The sequence below is a fragment of the Pleurodeles waltl genome, chromosome 6 (assembly GCF_031143425.1).
Source record: "Pleurodeles waltl isolate 20211129_DDA chromosome 6, aPleWal1.hap1.20221129, whole genome shotgun sequence".
NCBI lineage: Eukaryota > Metazoa > Chordata > Amphibia > Caudata > Salamandridae > Pleurodeles > Pleurodeles waltl.
The window spans coordinates 260,933,819-260,954,263 of NC_090445.1; positions in this window are offsets into that span (position 1 = coordinate 260,933,819).

Here is a 20,445-nt window from a genome sequence, read left to right on the forward strand (position 1 = left end):
TAGCATCATCTGGAGGAGGAGCAGATGCACGGGAGATGGAGGGAGCTGCATCCCGTATGTCCAGGAGGGTGAATCCACCGACGGTGGGGGCACCAGAGGGACGGAGGGTGAGGGGAGCTCCACAACGGGGACAGGAGGGGACACCAGCGACAGTGACTCCTCCTCTGATGGAGCTACCTTGGGGTGGTGGGCACCTCTGTGCCCACCGCAACAACAGGTACAGCCGCCACCCCCCCTACCAGCACTGCCCTTCCAGCAGCCCCTCAGCGTGTTTCCCGTGCCCGCTCACCCAGGAGGGTGTGCATCTCCTTTGCCCCAGGCACCTCCGGCCCTGCCCCAGTCAGCCCTGCTGACCTCAGTGAGGAGGCTATTGACCTCCTGAGATCCCTCACTGTTGGGCAGTCAACCATTTTGAATGCCATCCAGGGTGTCGAGAGGCATTTGCAGCAAACAAATGCATACCTGGAGGTCATTCATTCTGGCGTGGCGGCCCAACAGAGAGCATTTCAGGCTCTGGCCTCAGCACTGATGGCAGCCATTGTCCCTGTGTCCAGCCTCCCCCCTCCAACTTCCACTACCCAGACCCAATCCCCTCTACCTCAGCCAATCCCAAGCACACCGTCAGGCCAGCATGCACACACATCAACAAGCAAAAGTGGCACAGGCAAACATAAGCACCACACATCCCACAGGCACTCACAAAAGCACCCTCCCCATGCAGACACACCAACATCCACTGCCTCCACTGTGTCCTCCTCCTCCACGTCCTCCACCACCCTACCAGTCTCATCTCCACTCACACCTGCATGCACTACATCCTCAGCCACTACCTCCATCACCAGCACACCCATCACTACACACCCCTCATGTGCAGTCACCACCCCACTACCATTCACACATCCCCTGTGTCCTCTCCCAGTGAGTCTGTGAGCCCTCCTCCCAAAGTACACAAATGCAGGCACACACCTACTCAACAGCCATCCACCTCATAACAGCCTCCAACCCTTGCACCTTCACCCAAACTCAGCAGATGTACACCTCCTACAACCACTACCTCTTCCTCCACTCCCAAACCACCTCCATCTTCCCGTCCAAGTGTGTCCAAAACAATTTACCTAGCTAACCTGGAGCTCTTCCCTACACCTCCCCTCCGTCCTTCTCCTAGGGCCAGGATGTCTATGTCCCAGCCCAGCACCTCAGCCACCAAATCTGCATCCGCTGTGGTCCCTACTACTCCAGTACAGTCAAAGGGGGCACCTGTCAGAGCTGCCAGTGTGCCACCGACAAAAAAGAAGGATCACCCTATTCCACCACCTGCAAAGGTCAAAAAGGGACTGGCTTCAAGCAGGGGACAGTCAAACCACCCACCCAGCAAGGCCTCGCACAAACACAGAGTGGACAGTGCCAAGGTCCCTGCAGCGGCTGTCAAGATGGGAAAGGGGCACAAGCCAAAGGGCACATCACCTGTGGGCACGATTTCACCTGGGGACGGGTTGGTGACCACCAAATCATCAGGGATGGCAGCCACATGCACCCCAGTAACCACCGCCGCTCCGACCAACACCTGCACCGCGATTGCCACAACGTCAGTCTGCAGCATCCTCCACAAGGATCAGCCATCCGAGGCTGCCGGAGATGGTATGGTGTCTCCATCCACCCCAACAGTCCCTTGTACCACGGCCTGCACTGGCAGCATCTCCGCCACAGCCACCGCCACCTGCACAACCAACAGCACCACCACGTGCACAGCTGATGCCACTCTGTCGGACGTCAGCCCCATCCCCAGTGTGCAGCCGTCAGAGTCTGCAGTTGACGTCCTGGACCCTGGACACGCCACTTGAGACACCACCTCCAGCACTGACACAAACCAGCAATTGGCAGCCTAAGTCACCGCAGGATGGAGTGTGGGTCTGCCTCCATGCAGTATTATGCTACCTGTTCCAGGTATATCACGTGGCTGCGACACCCAGGTGAGACGAAGTCAACATGCCACACCCCAGGAGCAGCATCACTAGGCACAAAGCCCCCTTCAGAACCAGTGGAGAAAAACATCCACTAACCCTATCCTTGGCAGGATGAAGCACTCTGGGCACAAAGCCCCCACCAGGATCAGTGGAGAAAAGCATCCACTAACCCTATCCTTGGCAGGATGAAGCACTCTGGGCACAAAGCCCCCTCCAGAACCAGTGGAGAAAAGCATCCACTAACCCTATCCTTGGCAGGATGAAGCACTCTGGGCACAAAGCCTCCTCCAGAACCAGTGGAGAAAAGCATCCACTAACTTTATCCTTGGCAGGATGAAGCACTCTGGGCACAATCTCCCTTCAGGACCAGTGGAGAAAAGCATCCACTAACCCTATCCTTGGCAGGATGAAGCACCCTGGGCACAAAGCCCCCTCCAGAACCAGTGGAGAAAAGCATCCACTAACACAGTCCTTGGCAGGATGAAGCACTCTGGGCACAATGGCCCCTCCAGAACCAGTGGAAGACACCACCCACTTGAGAGACGTTGGCTTTGCACTCCCCAGGACCAGGCAGTGGGCACCCCACCCACTTGATAGACTTGAGAGACTGTGGCTTTGCACTCCCCAGGACCAAGCAGTAGGCAACCCACCCACTTGAGAGACTTGAGAGACTGGGGCTTTGCACTCCCCAGGACCAAGCAGTGGGCAGTGAACCCACTTGAGAGACTTGAGAGACTGTGGCTTTGAACTCCCCAGGACCAAGCAGTGGGCAGTAAACCCACATGAGAGACTTGAGAGACTGTGACTTTGCACTCCCCACGACCAAGCAGTGGGCAACCCACCCACTTGAGAAACTATGGCTTTGCACTCCCCAGGACCAGGCAGTGGGCATGGAGCCCCCTCGAGGAGCAGTGGCGTCGTACCATCATCCGGCTGAGGTGCCCCCCCTCCGTTTCCCCCTGAGGTGCCTGTTTTTTTTCTCCAACCTGATGCCCCTGCAGTGTTCTCTCTGTTTTGAGGCAGGTGTCATGTGTTGGTTTCGCCCATTCATTTTGGGACCACTGGTCCACGGACATTTAATGGGACAGTGTGTGGACTGGTTTACTTGCAGTAAATATTTGTGTATACTGATTATTTACTGTTCTCTTGGGCTATCTGATTGTTAGAATATTACACTAGTTAAACTCATTTTGTTTTGACCTTGCGTACTTCCAGGGGGTGACGGGGTGTATCTGTGACGTTATTGGATATATGTGTGTGTGTTGTTGTGGTTGGGGGGTGGGAGTGTTGCATTTTGCGTGTGTGTGTCGCTCTCTTTTCCCTCCTCCCCTCCCCTGTATGCTAGGTGCAGTACTCACTGTGGTCGTCGACGCTGTTGCCTTCTTTCCACTTCGTGGTGTATTAAGAGATACAGCAACATGGGCAGGACCTGTAGTTCGGGCTCCATGGTGTCCTGGTTCTTCGTTGATTGTCGTGAGATAAGTGGTTTTCCTTCCAAACAATATTTCCGCTGTGCTTTTGATGGCGTTGGTATCGCCCCAGAAAAGCTGGGGGATTGGTGACTTTTAATAGTGTGGGCAGTACATTGTGTTCCGCCTGTCTGTTGGCGGTGACCGCCGCAGTGTTTGTTGCTACTGCCGTGGTGGTCGGAGTGTTAAAGTGGCTGTCTGTGTTGGCGGATTCCACCATGGTCGTTATTCAATTTTATTTTACCTCCGGCCTGTTAGTGGTATTTCTGCCGCTTTATCACCGACCGCCAGGGTTATAATGAGGGCCAAAGTGTAGCTTTATCACTAAGAGTTATAAACTCGAAAACTATACAGCTCACTTGCCTGAAAAAGCTTGACTCCCAGCAACTACTCTGCACAGCCACAGCAATTACCGATGATATCCCACTAAAAAGAAAACAGAAAAGCAAATTAGACATCAGACAACACAACTATCATTGTGTATAAATCTGCATTTCATACACCACCTACAAACATGTCATTCATGCATGGCAACAATACTCCTTTGGAGTAAATTTATTTATTTACCTAAAACATGCAACTACGCAAACCGCAGGACAACTTCTGCCAAAACCGCAACAAGCCACAACAAAGGAAGGAAAAGCTTTGAACTAGAACAAAAAGGAGAAATAAACTGTTTTCATCCCAATGCAAATACTTTGCCAGTTGATAAACACCCCGCCACCAAACATTTATACATTTTCCCTGGTGTCTAGTGTTCTCTACCCCTCTTGGGGGGGGGGGGTGACCATTGCCCAAGGGGCCACCCCCCCCCACACATTGCCCACACACACATAATCCCTGGCACTAAATGGATTCTGCCCAATTTGGTGTCAGATGGGCCTAAAAAAAAATAGGCCAAATACCCAAGAGTGCTTTGCCAACTTTGGCGTCTTTATGGCTTCTGCCACCCCAGGGGGCAGATGGGCCTAAAACAATAGGCCAATCTGCCCCCCAGGGAGGCAGAAATGGCATATAATATATTGGCTCCCTTGCCCAAGAGGCCACCCCCCCCACACACACAAAGCGCACACACACATGATCCCTGGCACCAAGTGGATTCTGCCCCCCTTGAGGGCAGATGAGCCCAAAACAAATAGGCAGAACTGCCCAATAGTGCGTTTTGCACCTTGGGGGGCGACCCTTACCCAAGGGGCCACCCACAACACAAAAAAAGAGACACAGAAACATTCCCTGGTTTCTAGTGGCTTCTGTCCCCCTTGGGGGTAGATTGGCCTAAAAATAAAAGGCCGATCTTCCCACAAGGGGGGCGGAAACGGTGATAAATATATTGGCCCCTCAAGGGAGGGACCCTTGCCCAAGGGGTCGCTCACCCACACTGTAAAAACACACACAGAAACAAATTCCCCGGTGTCTAGTGGGCATTCCTGCTGCAGGACCGCATCACTATCCGGCAGCAGGAATGCTGAAAGAAACATCGAGGGAAAGGAATACCCTTTCCTTTCCCCCGATACCTTTTTTTTGCAATCCCCACCTGCCGGAGGAAAAACTCACCTCCGTCTTCCTGGATGCGCTGGAAGCAAATGGCTTCCAGCGTGTCTGGCACCCTCTGAAGATGTCAGCACGCGATTGCGTGCTAACGTCATTGGGGGTGGGAGGTTGAGGGTGGAAGGGGAAGCGATTCCCCTTCTAACCCTGACCTGGAAGTGTGGTGGGTGCAGCCCTCGGAAGGAGCACTAGAGCTTCCCCTGAGGGCCGGTTCCAGGAGGTAATGGTTACGTATGTGGTGCCTCAGCATCGCAGCCATGGATGTCACCATTACGTCCTTGGCGGGGAAGGGGTTAGCACTACAATAGTGTCCAAAACAATTATGCAAGTGTGGCGCTAGGAGGTGCAAGGGGCCTTGTAAATCTGGCCCTATGTTTCTATTGGTATAGTGAGGAAGTTGTTGTTCACTGTACATTGAACCATGCTTCCTGGTAAAAGGAGATACATTCATACAATAAGAAAAATATATATTACACCTCAAAATACATGTAAACATCAGAAAATGCCATCATTACTTCTTCTATGTAAATATCGGTGCAAATATGCCTGCTACTAAAACTTTAAGAAATATCATGAAAGGTTAGTGTCCTTCACCACAAGATGAATATGCACATTAGACCATGTACATATCACTGCTCCTGTGCACATATGGGTATTTATATAGAGAGATTTTCTCCAGCCAATACAACTTTCCCAAGTATCATGTAAATATGTGTATGTATAAGTTAATTCCAGGTATTTATTTATTTTTAAACTCATTTTGAGCTGTGCTCCATTATGAACCCCCTGATACTCTGAAAAAACAAATCCTGCCCAAACAATCATGTTTCTATTGGCATCTTTTGAAGAGTTTTTACGTTTTACGTTTACGTTTGTGCATTCTCAGGGAAGTGGTGATCTTATCTTATGTTTGTGCTATATCCCCGGTTCAAACTCCGGAGAACTCTCTATCCTGAGACAGCCTTTTCATTGTACACATTGTAAACACTCCAGTTTTACCGACTGTACCTTGTACATTTCTTTGCTGTCACAACAGTTTATTTCAAGTAACTTTATCACATTCTCTGTTACCGTCGCCCTGTATTAAGAGCTCTCCCAAAGCTTAACTGCGTTTTCAAAGCTATTGGGGTTTTATCACAAGTTTCTTGATGCCTATGCCTATTTTCTTGTTTGCAGCGAAGGTTTAATTGCAACTCCACCTCAAGTTGCCAACTTTTCTTTGCTATGCTACTTCTCGTGTTCTCTTGAACAAACATTTTATGTAACATTCCCTGCATCTGTTTTCTGTCCCCAGCACTCTAACATTCTGTGCCTCTTTAGGCTTGGCATGATATGTGATTTCTGTTGCACCAATACTACGATTGACGCTTTGAGCCACTCCTCGTCTCCTTGATACTAGGATGAGTGGTATTTGGCAGGGAGGGTTTAACTTCTGTCACAATGCAAATGTAAAGAGTATTGTAATTGTGTGCAGTTTTTTAAACATTAATATGTCATCTTGGCGTCACTCTGAAGCAGTAGATGTACAGCAACAATCATAGAAGCTAGATGGTAATAGGTTGTGTGGAAGAATTTATCTGTATGTTAGTCTTCAGTTGCTACCACCTACGTGGCAGGTTCTCATTGAAATGGCTACTTGAACAGTTCAGTAGTACATGCGTTGGGGTTTTGCCCTCATGATAGGATTCATATTGTTCCAGAGTCGTGTTCCCTGTACTCCTAGTCATCTGGCTCCATATATAAACTGCCGAATTAGCCTATGGGCGACTGATCAAAGAGATCTGTCTGGCACATATTGAGGCAGCGTCCATTCCAGAGGTCTTACTCATTCAGTGTAAACTCTCATTTTTAGTATAAATACTGTCAGAGCAGTAATATAGTATGATGTATTCAGTGGGAGCCCGCACACGGGTTAAAGAAGCACACTTATTTCAGCATTGAAGAGAGTTCACCTTCAATGCACATCGTGAGCTCATATACTTCAATATGCCCTCACTAGTTGATGCATAAAAGAAGTGGCTAACATCCATTACAAGTAGGAGAAAACTTGCACGTGTTTCTCTTTGAGGGTGTTTATCATCATATGTTATGTGTTTTTATGTTGTAAATGGGAGATTCCAAGCTGTCTTGCCTGGTGCTTTCGAGGTCAGACTTGCTTGGCAAACGAAAAATTCAATGAATATATATTTCATGCGTTTTCATTTATAAATGCTTATCAGAACTGCATTTTTAATCAAATAAAATACTTTGTGTTTTCCTTTCAAATGCTTAAAAAACACATTTGTGATCCATTTTTAACAGAAAGTGTCCTAGAAATTGCACTAATGTACACCAATTTTTAAAAAGTTTCTTGGGACTAAACTCCCCCCACACACACAAAAACTCTCCTGAGAAAAGTCAAGGTTGCTCGCTTCACTTGGCTACATTGTTTTGATCTTATGCTCCATCGCTTTCAATTTCCACTAGCCACCACTACCTTCCATCAGAATAATTGACAATGGGAAAGCACCACAGACAGAATTTGGATACCGGCAATAGCAATGGGTGTCACTGGTGATGGAAGTGGCAATAGAAGTGGCAGTCTTTGAAAAAAGAATTGAACCCAGGCATGTGTTGTTTCATAAATATCTTTAAAACACACTTTTTGGAGAAAATAAGAAACCAAACATAAAAAATTACCAACTTCATAATAGATGAATCCTGGCAGCTTATAAAATGCTCAAGTGGAATTCAATAAAAGCACAGATGCACAGATCTGCCTCCCTTTGCTACATTTTACTGGAGAAATGGTCCTCCTTTTACTCCCACTATTGCAGATGGACAACCTCCAAGGTGCGTCCTCTCAAGTCAACACTTCTCCTAGTCTCTTTGGGAGTGTAATGGCTGTTGTTAGATCTGGCTTCCTTGGCCCCTACCTTTTTGCCTTCAGACCTCCTGTTTTTGCTGACTTCATTTTTGCTGGCCTAAGGACTCTGAGCACTTTGCCACTGCTAACTAGTGCTAAAGTCCTTGCGCTTTTTTTCTAAAACATGGTAACTCTGGCTTATACCTCATTGGCATATTTAATTTACTTATAAGTCCCTATTAAAGTACACTCTATGTGCCTAGGGTCTGTAAATTAAATACTACTAGTGGGTCTGCAGCACTGATTGTGCCATCCACTTAAGTGGTCCTTTAAAAAAGTCTCAGGACTGCCATTGCAGAGTTTGTGTGAGCAGTTTTAACCTGCCATGTCGACCTGGCAAATTAAACCTTTTGCCAGGCCCATACCTTCCTTTTTAAATACAATTGTCACTCCTAAGGTAGGCCATAGACAGCTCCAATGGCAGGGTACAGTGTATTCAAAATGTTGGACATGTACTTTTGAGTTTTACATGTCCTGGTAGAGAAATACTCTTACATTTGTTTTTCACTTCTGCAAGGTCTATCCCTACCACAGGATAAATTTGGATTTGCCTTATTATATTTTATAAGTGTAATTTCCGAATTGAAAAAGATGACTAGTTCATGTTTGGTGTCTTTGGAAACCTGATTTTAGATCCTAACTTATGATGAAATCGGATTTTAACTAACAATTCTGAAAAGGCCACTTTTAGAAAGTTGCCATTTTCTAGTCTTAGCAATGTGGTGCCTGCAGTCTGTCTCTGGTCACATGAATGGGTGTTGTTGGCGGCTGGGCTTTGTGTATTCCTCCTAGACAGCCACGCACAATGGGAGCTTAAGTGTGACTGGATGAGCCATTACTGGCAGGATGGAAGGCAAGAGCTAGGCTCAAACTCAAACCTATATAGGTTGTGCCCTGTCTCCACACAAAGAGCTGCATACACCTTCTAGTTAGTTTGGAGGCAAAGCATGGAAGGCAGGGCACCTGGGCACTTCACAGGCATCCCTCAAGAAGCTTCTTCCCCACTTCAAAGACACAACTGTATATAAACGAAGGACCCCAAGCACCACCACTTCAGTACATTTCTGGAGCTGTGGAAACTCTGCCAGGAAGGAGGACTGCTGTGCTTTCACAAGGACGGCCACTCTGATAGACTGCTGCTCTGAAGGAAGTGTTGCCCTTCTGTGCTGACCTGCTGCCCTCTTGCCAGTGTGAGAAGGACTCGACCTGTATCCTTTGAAACTAGAACCCAGAATGGCTCATTAGGCTAGTTGGCTGGCCTCCTGATCTGTAGCTTTAGGGACATAACAGGCTTCAAACAACATGTCATCTGTTCATGTACTCTGCCATTTGTGAGCCTATCCTGCCAAGTGGTGCCACCCCAGCCCTAGACCCTTTGGAAGTGGGCTTAAGATACTTTTCCAACATCTGTGATAGCAGTGGAACAAACATATCTCTTCTGCAGTGTGGCACAACCCCGAGCATAACCAACATATCTCCACTACTGTGTGGATTGGACCCACTGGAATAGACTTGCATCACCGCCGCAGCCCAAATCGCCTTTAGAAACACTGTTGCACAGCACATCTTCAGTGCAGGCTCTCGCACCTCTCATCTATTGCAGCCTCAACATTGATGCAACAGGACCTCATACCACAGCCTCATCACATCTCGGAACCGACACATCGCCTCAGTTGCATGACTCATCTTTGACATGGATCCACACAATGATCCGCAATCCAGGAATTAAGGTACTCTGTTCAGCAGGCCTAGCTGGGTCCCTGTAGCTAGCCTGTGGTCCATCACAGGCCTAACTGGGTCCCTGTAGCTAGCCTGTGGTCCATCACGTCCGACCTGAACTTGCGGTTTTGTCTCGGTCCAGCAGGACTACAGTTATGTATTGTGGGCTGTAGAGTAATGTGATAGCCAGAAAGAGGAATGCAAGTTGTCAAAGCTGATAATATGAAAACTAAATGTCTCAGAGGATTCAGAGTGGAAGCAGCTAACTCAGGGTGAACAGGGTTGCATGCTTCTCTCCAGCCACTCTTTGGACAATGGTAGCATGCTGAGAGGTTTAAAGGCCTGATAGGAGAAATCCAACAGCATCTCTTCCTCTCAATAGGTCTCTTCAGATTGGGGTTCTTGTCCCCTTCTTTGCTCTGGGTAAAAGATTGTTGCAAACTGTTACACAAACAGATCACCTGATCACAGATCCACAAACGATAAGTGCTAGGTATTATAAGGCTCAGTGCTAAGGTTACCAGGCTATCATATGTCATCAGTTTCACAACAGTGCAGTCCACATTCTCCTTCTACAAAGCATTAACCTGTTGATTGTTAATTCAATTGATTCAATTAATTGAACCAGGAGTAAAGCTCCCGTAATGCAATGCTTTATTTACATAAATTCTGGGACTGCAATACGAAGCCATCTGGTAACCTTACTGAGAGTGCTACACTGGACTTCAGTGTGTGGAGAAGTATGGAACTGCAGATGAAGCAGTCAGGCTCCATCGGACTTACCGGGGCCACCCTACATTAGCATGAAATGAATACTGAAGCAAGCAAAAACATTATTGTAATTCCAGAATATGCATCATTAACTAGATATAAAGAAATTAACTTTGCTCCGGAGAAATGTTGAAATGGAAGATTCTGGAAGATGCACCGAATAAAAAGAAATTAGCAGCTCAACAAAGAAAGTCGGAGTCTATTTAGTGAACTGTTCTCGTATTTGCAGTCAGACTGCTGTTACCATGAATTGCTGGGCGGGTTGATGATTGCAATTGTTACTGAGCTGCAGTTAAAGTGAGTATAAGTGCAGGAGACGAAATTCGAGAGATCTTTTTAATGGCAGCGGTTCACTAGCACTTGAATAGCTAATTCAACTGTCTTTGTAGGTTTTCAGCGCTCATTGATTTTAATAGCTTCAAAAGACAACACGGATTACAATAGAGGAATTTGGGGTCTGGCCAGGCTTGATTTACGCATCGATGCAATAGGGCTTCTTATGCATTCAAGAGGTTGGCTCATTGCATTTTAGGCTGTTACAGCCTTCTGAGTATGACAAATGTCTTGACTGTATGTAAGTAACCTGAGGGGATAGAGGTCCGATTTCGGAGTACACTTTATTGTTGCAAGGTTCTGACAATATCCGGAGGCGTTTTTCCCTATCTTTGAAACACAACCAAGCCTAAAGAATCCAGTTGCCGAATCGCACTCTCCATTTACTGTTGGAGAGTAGCATATTAATGCTTGATAGACAGGTACTACTAAACTGATTTGTAAGTGGAGTTCGTTCAGCGTTGCCCTTGAGATTGAACCATCAAAATCTTTATCAAATAGGGCCCCAGTCCGGAGATAGTCACTCACAGTGCATTTCACCCCTGTTAGAATGCAAAAAACGAACTGTACTTTACACGGCAGTCAGTCCTTGGCTTGGGGAATGGATGAGGTGCGTGTGGGAGGGGGAATCATCTGGGTAGGGGTGGGAATGTTATGCGTTAGAAACACTGTACTGAGTATAGTTAATGTTTATCAATGTGGTAAATTCTCATGTAACCGTTCATTTTGATTTTCAAGACAAAGAACATTAGTTTATAAATCTGCTCCAAGTCCTTTCTCCGGACCGGATTCAGGGCTGGGCAGCTTGTGCATTCTTGCTTTGGTCTCTGTGGGCCAGGCAGTGCTGCGCCCCTGTTCGGCTCTCACCACTCCAGGTCCCGGCCACTGCCCCTTCACCACTACCAGCGTGGAGCCAGGTCACATCACTTGACAGCCGTTCATTCGGCCTGGAGCTGATGCGCTATCCCCTTTTGTATAACAATCCTCGAGAATAGCTTACTCTTTCAAAGTGAGGCAAGCACGGGCTCCCTCTGCCCTTATTCTGACGTTCTTTTCTGTTCCCAAGTGTGAGATTTCCCTGGCCCTAGCCGTAGCACAATAAGGCCTTTAAAAGCTTCTATCCGGGCAAAGGTTCTTTGCTGGTTTCATTTGGAGTAGCTTATCCTCGGCTACACACCTTTAACTCACCCCAACTAGTATTCTACAGCCTCAACCCAACCTCTGCCCATCACCATCACACCCTCAGGAACCATTCCTTGCTTCATCCCAAAGCAAAATGTCCTCCCTGTGTGGGGTAATAAGGTGCCACAATGAAAAACAGTTGCCAATTGCCTAAACAGTGAACAGTGTGGTGGTCCGTGCGGTGCGCACCACTCTGCATCCCAAAAACAACGTTTGTGCCTCCATACATCCCTCATCCAACCCACTCCCTTTAAAAAAAAAAAGGCACCTGCTGCACCGCTGGATAGAATCAGCCAAAAGCATTGGCAAAGCCGTAGATCAACAAGATGAGACCTATTGGCTTTGCCAGCGCTTGTTTAAAATATGATTATAATTTCTGATTGTGCTTTCTTTCAAGAATAAAGATCTGACACTTTTGTTTCCTGCACAGCTTCTACCTCTAGCTATCTCTACCTCTACCTACATCTACCTGCACGTACCTGTACCTACACCTACCTCTACCTACACCTACCTCTACCCCTGCCTACACCTACCACTACCTACAACTACACCTACCTCTACCTACACCTACCTACACTTCCCTACCTACACCTCCCTCTAATAATAACTAACTCTACCTATACCTGCACATACCCCTACCTCTATCTACACTTACACCTACCTACACCTACCTCTACCTTGACCCCTACATACACCTACCTCTACCTAACTCTACCAACACCTCCACCTATGTCTACCTGTAACTACACCTATCTGTACCTGTACCTACACTTACCTCTACCTACAACTATCTCTATCTACACCTACCTCTACCTCTACCTACACCTACCTCTACCCACACCTACATCTATCTCTACCTACACCTACTTCTACCTACAGCTACTTGTACCTACAACTACCTCTACCCGTGCCTACACTTACCTCTACCTACACCTAAATCTACCTACACCTACCACTACCTACCTCTAACTCTACCTACCTCTGCCTACACCTACACCTACCTCTCTCTTGCTATCTCTCTCTCTCGCGTATCCAGGCATGCATTGAGGGAACTTAAAGCATATCATTACTACAGTACCCGGAGCCGCATACTGAGGGCACTCAAAGCGTATCAAAACTGCAATACAGAGATCTGGTTCTCCTTCTTTTCATGCCAATCAGTTTCACCTTTGTTGCTCCGTTCTATCTAACTGGAGTACAAATATTAAAAAAATGTTCTAATAATATTTGTTTCAAATTGTGATAAACCATTAGTGGTTTATCAAATTTTAAACAAAATTTATCATAACATTTTTCTAATATTTTACAATCCACTTAGATAGAAATAAAAAACAAAGGCGAAACCTATTGGCTTAGCCAATGCTTGCTTTCTTTTATGGCCCTTTTTTATGCTGTTTATCACAATATATCAAAATTAATAAAGATTAGAAAATAAAAAAAATAGTATGCCTTTCACAGAGCTTGACGGACTCCAAGCCAAAAATGTTCCCACCTTTTGACTTAGTTCCACATGGGGGCTTTGATTCAATGAACACTTCAGTCTGTTCCTCACTGAATAAGGCACTAATATCCCTGATACCTAATTTATTCTCCTCGTCCCACAAACTTTGTGCATGGTCTGGTCTGATAGTGTGCCTTTATGTACCTTGCAGCAGGGAATGTCGGAAAGAAAAGATGCTGATGTTAGAAAGTAATCTATTTTTTATTTCAACAGATTTTTATTGAAAAGTAATCTATTTTCAACTGAGAATCATGCAGACATGACAGGAAATTCAATTTCTAAATAATCAAAGGGGAACTTCACCAGACATCTGATAGTGATCTGGGCCCATATTCTTACTTTTCATCTTCGAAGCACTTTTTTAGGATCGTTGAAGGTAAAGAAGAGTTACAATCAACTCTTCCAGTCAATAGACAGTACAACCTATTTAGACACACTTTAAATGCAGAAGGCTGAGAATAAAGGTCAACATTTTATTACAAATTAAGAGCCAGACTGATGTAAATGAATCTCAAAAACATGCTGTAAAAGTACAAAATCACAAAGGTGTGTTGTAAAGACTCCGTTATGGTAATGAGACTACTGGATTTATGTGCAGAGGGGTACTAAGTCTGATCCTGCACCTCACCAGTACCTAACAGTAACAGGTGATTTGTGGCAGTCCTTCGCATGACATTTAGATTTCTCAGGGAAACCGTGGTGAAACAGATCTTACCCCTTTCTCTCAGTCACATATGTTTCATACATACAAAGACAAACCGAAGCAGGTCTAGGTTCAATAAGTTTATTGAATCAACTGCATTCTATGCAAAAAGGCATGAACTGTAATTTTAAGGATCATAACACATAATAAAAACAAAGCAGTGAGAAGGAAATTGAATTTAGGAAGAGCCCCACCATACTGTCACAATAATGGTTCTAAAATCCCTGCCAGCATTACTAATAGTCTATACAAGAGCATAGCAGTGTGGCAAGTGCCGCTGGCAGGCCCGTGTGCGCCCGTCCACGCCAAGACCGCGCCCAGCGCCAGACCCCCAGGCCAACACGCCATCCGTGCCACCAAACACCTTTACACTGCCAACGAACTCCACGCCCTTAATCCAGGACGCTCCTCCATCTGCTTCCAGTCCACGCCGACGTGCACCAAAGGACCCTTCTCCTGCAAAGCCTGCAATTTCACCTGCAACCTAACCTCCAGATCAAAACAGACAACCACCTAAGATGCATCCTACTTAACACCCGCTCCGTCCACAAACATGCAATTGAACTCTGGGACCTCCTGACCACATACTCGCCCGATGTCGCATTCCTCACCGAAACCTGGATGAATTCGGCCTCAGAACCAGACGTAGCCATAGCCATACCAGAAAACTACAAGATCACCAGAAGAGACCGAATCAACAGACCAGGAGGAGGAATCGCCATAGTCCACAAAATCACCATAAGAGTCTCCATCAACTCCCACAACACCATCAACTCCGCCGAGCACCTCCACTTCAAAATCCACATTTGCGCCAACAACACACTCAGAGGAACACTTGTCTACTGACCCCCTGGACCCAGACCGCAGTTCTGTGATGATATCGCCGACGCCATCAGCTCCCAAGCCCTCGCCTCAACAGACTACATCCTCCTTGGTGACCTAAACTTCCACCTAGAAAATAACAATGATATCAACACCACCAACCTAATTGACAACCTCGCCATCTTCGGCCTCAAGCAACTCGTCACTACACCCACCCACTCCACAGGCCACACACTCAAACCCATCTTCTCAGCCAGCAACCACGTCTCTTTCAGACACACCACTGAACTCAGTTGGACAGACCACCACTGCATCCACTTCTCCTACCAAAAACCAGTCACTCACCACCACCGCACACAACCCCCCGATGCAACTGGAGCAAAATATCAACGGATCAACTGATCTCCACTCTCGCCCGGGCCCCACCCCCTGGGACCCCAGACCCCAACATAGCCACCACCAACCTGCATCGCTGGATAGAAGATTGCAGCAACACCTTCACACCGCTCAAAAAAAAACCAAACACCTCCCACAGAATCAAGGCCAGCTGGTTCACCCCAGAACTACAGGAATCCGAATGGCTATGTCGCAGAATGGAAAAAACCTGGCACCTTGACCCTACCAACTCCAACTACATTGCTTTTAAGGATGCCCTACGCAAACATCACCAACTGATCTGCACCACCAAAAGGACCCACTTCAAAAACCGCATCAACGCCAGTGCTTACAACAGTAAAGAGCTCTTCGGCATCGTCAATGAGCTCTCCACACCCAGGATCAGCTCCAACGAACCCCTGCCATCACAGGAGTTCTGCAACTCACTGGCAACCCACTTCGGTCGAAAGATAGAAGAAATCCACAATAGCTTCAAACCCCATACCCACCAGCTGACTACAAACACCCAAGAACCCAACGCTCCAAGCAACACCCACCTCATCCACACCTGGACCCCCGTCAACATAGAGGACACCGCCACCACCATGGCCTCCATCCACTCCGGATCACCATCGGACCCCTGCCCACACCATATCTTCAATAAGGCAAACATCATCATCGCCCCCCACCTCTGCAAAACCATCAACAGCTCCTTCGAGTCAGCCACCTTCCCAGAAAGATGAAAGCACGCAGAAATCAACGCCCTGCTAAAGAAACCAAAGGCAGACCGAGACGACCCCAAGAACTACTGGCCGATCTCCCTCTTCACCTTCCCAGCCAAGGTCATCGAAAAAATTGTAAACAGCCAACTATCCCGGTTCCTGGAAGACAGCAAGGTACTCAACACCTCCCAATCAGGATTCAGCAGAAACCACAGCACTGAGACTGCACTCATTGCTGCCACAGACGACATTAGGACGATGCTCGACGAAGGAGAAACAGCAGCACTCATCCTCCTTGACCTCTCTGCAGCTTTTGACACGGTATGTCATCACATTCTCCACACACGCCTACACAACGCTGGAATCCGTTACAAGGCACTCAACTGGATCTCGTCATTTCTCTCAGGCAGAACCAAGAGAGTCCGCCTCCCACCGTTCCTGTCAGAAGCTTCCAGAATCATCTGTGGCGTTCCCCAAGGATCTTCGCTCAGCCCCACGCTCTTCAACGTTTACATGGCCCCCCTCGCCAACATCGCATGAACCCACCACATCAACATAGTTTCCTACGCAGACGACACTCAGCTCATCCTCTCCCTCACGAAAGACCCTACTACTGCAAAGAACAACCTCCACAACGGACTTCACGCCATCGCCAGCTGGATGGAATCAAGCCACCTCAAGTTAAACACAGACAAGACAGAAATGATCATCTTTGGCACCAACCCCTCAACTTGGAATGACTCCTCGTGGCCCACCTCCCAAGGAACCACGTCCTCACCCACCACCCACGCACGCAACCTAGGCTCAATTTTGGACTCCGCACTCAGCATGACTCAGCAGGTCAATGCCACCTCCTCTTCCTGCTACAACACTCTCTGCATGCTCCGCAAAATCTTCAAGTGGATTCCCATCGAAACCAGGAAAACTGTCACCCACGCCCTGGTCAGCAGCCGATTGGACTACGAAAACACCCTATGTGCAGGAATAACAACCAAACTCCTAACAAAACTGCAAAGAATCCAGAACGCATCCGCCCACCTCATTCTGGACATCCCACGCCGTGACCACATTTTCCCCACCTCAGAGACCTTCACTGGCTACAAGTGTCAAAGAGGATCACCTTCAAACTCCTCATCCACGCACACAAGCCCTCCACAACACAGGCCCAGCCCACCTCAATGACAGACTCACCTTCCACACCCCCACCAGCAATCTTCGCTCCACCAGCCTCGCCCTCGCCTCCATCCCCCGCATCCGCCGCACCACCGCCGGAGGAAGATCCTTCTCTCACCTAGCCGCCAAGACCTGGAACTCCCTACCGCTCCACCTTCGCCAGACCCAAGACCTCATGACATTCAGAAAACGCCTCAAGACATGGCTCTACGACCAGTAGCTCCCCCCCCCCAGCGCCTTGAGACCCTAACGGGTGATTAGTGCGCTCTATAAATCCTTGATTGATTGATTGAGCTACATATAAAAGTATTCTGTCTTTTATAAGTGTAAAATGTCCTTTACCCAAGAACTGAATGAACTAGTACTATTACATGTGCAGCACGTTTCCATGTAGGATGTGATTTCTTTAGCTGTCTGTGCTCTCTACGTGAGGTATGCTTATCCAGAGATACCCACCACTTAACCTGTCTGTGCTTTGCACCTGCACTCATTTTGGGAGATTGGTGCTCATATTCCAGTAAAAGACCATGACGCAGAGCAAGAAAGAAAGACAGTGGGAAGAAAGAAATAGAAAGAGCAACAATGAAGAAGAAAGAAAAACACTTGCAAAAAATAGGATAAATTCAAAGCACGTATAGGGTAGTGAATAATGAAAACCCTGGCAATCAGCAATGGGACATTTTCAGCTCCATATTTATGTTTTTACAATTTACACAGTGCCCCCTCAAAAAGTTGTCACCTCCACATTTAGCAGTAGACTTTCCTCATTTCTTATTGTTACCACACTATGGGGGTCATTACAACATTGGCGGTAAAAGCCGCTTACCCCCGTACAGAAGTCCGCCAAAACACCGCCGTGGGCGCGGAAATCCGCCACGGCCATTATGACCCACAGCTCGGAATTTGCCAAAATTGAGACACCCACACAAGTCCGCCACACCAAAGGTCAGTGATAAACTGGCGAAAACAAAACCTCCACCTTCACGCCAACAGGAATAGGCCAACACTATCATGACCCACGAATCCACGTGGCGGTCTTTCAACCGCGGTATTCCATTGGCGGTACACACCGCCGCACTCAAAATACACACATATTTACAAAACACTACCACATTGGACAATTCCAAATACACACACCTGATACACATACACACACCACTCCCAAACATCCAATACAATATAAAACACACACCCACATCAACCACAAACCCCTACAACAAAAATCCCGAAAGAAGGCCAGAGAGAGACACTACAATCTATAAACAAGCATCCACAGGCACTCGACACCATCACCCACATAACATCCACGCACCCCACACAACACACCACTAAATATCACCCCACATATCACAGCACACACCACCCCACACATCACCCACACCAACCCATGGCACGGCAAAACACACCAGGTTCTCTGAGGAGGAGCTCAGGGTCATGGTGGAGGAAATCATCCGGGTAGAGCCACAGCTATTCGGATCACAGGTGCAGCATACCTCCATAGCTAGGAAGATGGAGCTATGGCGCAGAATAGTGGACAGGGTCAACGCAGTGGGACAGCACCCAAGAAATAGGGATGACATCAGGAAGAGGTGGAAAGACCTACGGAGGAAGGTGTGTTTCGTGGTATCCAGACACCACCTTGCGGTTCAGAGGATTGGCGGCGGACCCCCACCTCCTCCCCCACAACTAACAACATGGGAGGAGCAGGTCTTGGCGATTCTGCATCCTGAGGGCCATCAAACGAGTAGCTGGAGGAATAGACTCTGGTAAGTCAAATCTTAACTATTACATCCCCCACCCTACCTGCATGCCATCACATACCCCCACCCTCGCCCTCACCCCCATCACTCCTACTCCTCACAAATGTCCCAATATCACAAATCACCCATCCCAACACCAAGCCCTACATGCAACATCAAAGCATGGACACCCATCAACAATGCATGGCCACGGCACATACCCATACACCCCCCTAAACCATCATCACACAAGGTCCTACACAGGAATGCAAGCACTGGGGTACACGGTCACCCACCCATTGCACACCATGGTACACACAGATGCAATAATCATGCTTTTACACCCCTGCAGGACCCCTACCCAACGTCACCGCACAGGAGGGTCCACACATGTCCACACCACCAACAGAAGAGGCCCACAGTGATGACAGCAGCTCTGTCCAACTGGATCTAGACGACCAGCCCGGCCCATCTGGGACCTTGGGACAGTCGTTCCCCTCACACAGTCACAGGTCACCACAGACCTTCCCCCCTCTGGAAACACCAGCACAGCACTCACCCAGCGGGCCCATACCTCTGTCCCCAGGACACGTCAATCAGATGTGTGTCCACCACTACAGGGAACCCAGGCTAACCCACCACCCCAACAAAAACAGGGACCTGGGGGCGGTGGAAGTGGGCACACCATTCAGGGGACAGAGGCCCAGGGAAACAGGGGAACTGGGAGGGCTGCTGTGCGACAGGGGGAGGACAGGCCCAGGGAACCCACTCTCCACGAGGCCCTCTCCAACATCATGGGAGCATACCATCATTCCCAGGAGATGATGGCAACGGTAATGGCCAAGTTTCAGGAGACCCAGTGGCTGCAGGAGGTACAGTATTTGGGCTTCAGGGAGGAACTCAGATCCATCAATTCCACCCTGGGCACCATCGTAGGGGTGCTGAAGGAAGTCCTCAACACCAGGAGGGACACTGTGGCACAACAAGGGGCCCCTGACACTAGCCTGGACGATGAACTGCCCACCACCTCTGCCGGCGCTAGTGGACAGGAGGCACCGCCACAGGACCACCACCCCAGCACCCCACCCCCTGTAGAGGGAGACCACCCCGCAAACGGTCTCTGAGATCCAGGACAAAGACAGAGAACGATGCCAAGACCCCCGCCAAAAAATGAGACCGCCCTGAATGTCATCCTTCTGTCCCACTTTGACGCCCTGTCCATCCTCAAACTGCCCCAGCTCCACTTCCTATGCCCCTTTGGGCAATGCACCTGTGAGACTAATGGACTGGACTCTGCCATGGACATTCCTCCACCATCACCCCTCACCATGTTACTGCACCTTCCAATATTGAGCACTTAAATAAACACCCTTAAAGCACAAAACAATCTGGAGTCTGTGTGATTTCAAAATAGTGTATTGGCAATTACAGTGCCAACATGCTCTTTCAATTGTAATGTCAACATACCTATGTCACACAGCTCTAGTCCTTGAGGAAATAAAGCAGATGTCACACAGTG